This window comes from Capsicum annuum, chromosome 12 (assembly GCF_002878395.1).
Source record: "Capsicum annuum cultivar UCD-10X-F1 chromosome 12, UCD10Xv1.1, whole genome shotgun sequence".
Taxonomy (NCBI): domain Eukaryota; kingdom Viridiplantae; phylum Streptophyta; class Magnoliopsida; order Solanales; family Solanaceae; genus Capsicum; species Capsicum annuum.
The window spans coordinates 197,235,540-197,237,607 of record NC_061122.1 but is presented as its reverse complement, the minus strand read 5'-3'; positions in this window follow the sequence as shown (position 1 = coordinate 197,237,607).

The window sequence follows — 2,068 nt, the reverse complement described above, 5'->3', positions numbered from 1 at the left end:
ACGTTATGTTCAGGACCCTCCTGAAAAATGGGATTTTACTTTATGTTCAGGACCCTCCTGGAAAATGGGATTTCACTTTATGTTCAGGACTCTCCTGAAAAATGGGATTTTACCTTATGTTCAGGACCCTCCTGAAAAATGGGATTTTACGTTATGTTCAGGACCCTCCTGAAAAATGGGATTTTACTTTCTGTTCAGGACCCTCCTGAAAAATAGGATTATACTTTATGTTCAGGACCCTCCTGAAAAAAAGGGATTTTACTTTCTGTTCAGGACCCTCCTGAAAAATGGGATTTCACCTTATGTTCAGGACCCTCCTGGAAAATGGGACAACGCTTTCAAAAATGAAATACTACTTTATTATAATTCTTGTTTGGGATAATTTTCATTCTAGTTTTAATGTTGGGTTTCAGGAGCCCGCCTGAAGAACAGGGTGATGAAATAGCAAGTCAGAGGCCCTCCTGGAGAATAGAGTGAAGAAATGAAAGTCAAGCAACAAAGTGATGAAATAACAAGTCAGGAGTCCGCCTGAAGAATAGGGTGAAGGAACGAAAAGTCAAGCAACAAAGCGAAGCAATTGAAAGCCAAGCAACAAGTTGAGAGAAATGGCAAGTCAGGAGCCCGCCTGAAGAATAGGGTGATAAAAGTCAAGCCAAGAGCCGACAGAAGCTGTATAGTTAGGATTTTGTAAATTCGTTTATGTTTAAATTGTAATTTTCATTTTTGATGTAATGACAGAGCCGCGGACCGAAACCTCGATGGAACCTCACTCGACTCTCCAACTCGGTATAGTCCACTTCTCTTCCAATCCTTTGAAATACCCGTGACTTGATTCTTTCATAACTTGGGTAGGAAGGATGTCTTAAGTCAAGACCCGGTTGTCCTTCTTTCTTCTGTTTCTTTCTTTGACTAATGGTCGGGTCAAAATTTGGTCTCGTTGTACTTCTTTGCCTGAAAACACTTCGTGTTTACATTCAAAGGGGGCATGATGTAGACACCTAATTCTGTCCCTCCCGAAGACCCAAGTTACACATTTTTATCCCTGTCTTACCACGTGCCCTCACCCATATGATTATATCCCATAAAAATACAAAAATAACAAACCCACTAACAAACCTAATCCCCAATTATTCTTTTGTAACAAAATTAACCACTTCTCCTATCAATTTTGGACAACACATCACTACCCCATGCCCCCATACCCTACCCCACCTACCCTACCCCAATACCCACCCTCACAGCTAATATACACACACTCTATTCTTTTTTTTCTTCTCCAACAACAACATACAATAACCCATTCTTTTTTCTCCATTCCACAATTCTTTCTTCACTGACAGAACACCACACGGATCAACACAACAACAATACCACAGATTAAAGACACCCACAAGGAAATTTTTCATCATCTTCCATAATCATATACTCCACTCAAAAGGAGTCCACTCCATCATCTCTACAAAAAACACACAGAGCTGGTCATTTTTCTCATTAACAAGAGACTCTCAGCTCTCACACATACACGAATCCCACCACACATAGAAAAGGGAGTAGATCGTGAGAGAGGCATGAAGAGTAAAGATAAAAAGAGATAGAAATTGAGTGAAAAAGAAAAGGCGAAAGATAAAGAGAAAAGCAGACGAAAATTTGGATTGTTCCAGCGAGTTCTCGCTGGAAAACGCTACTATCGCACAAATCCAGCCAGTGGTTCTCCGATTTCGCCATTTTCGTGTACGTCGGAGCTCCGAAAAAGTGAAACTCAGCAACTTTCTGACCCAATCACACCCCGCAATCATTCCCGTTATTTTTTCGGTGAATACTACCAATGAAAATTCATGTTGAGCGGACGAGTCAACGGTGAGGTTCGATTTGGATTGAGGTTCTGATGGCTGCGATACTCCAGTCTTTTGTGAAAATAATTAATGAATTTGATTCGGAAGCCCTTTTATTGGATCTTTGGTGAGCGTTCGGGTCTTGTATGTTGCGGGATCCATTCGATATTGCGTTTGGGGGGTGTTCGCGACTAACCCGTCCAATATTCGTGATTTGATTTTCACTTTGAGGTCTG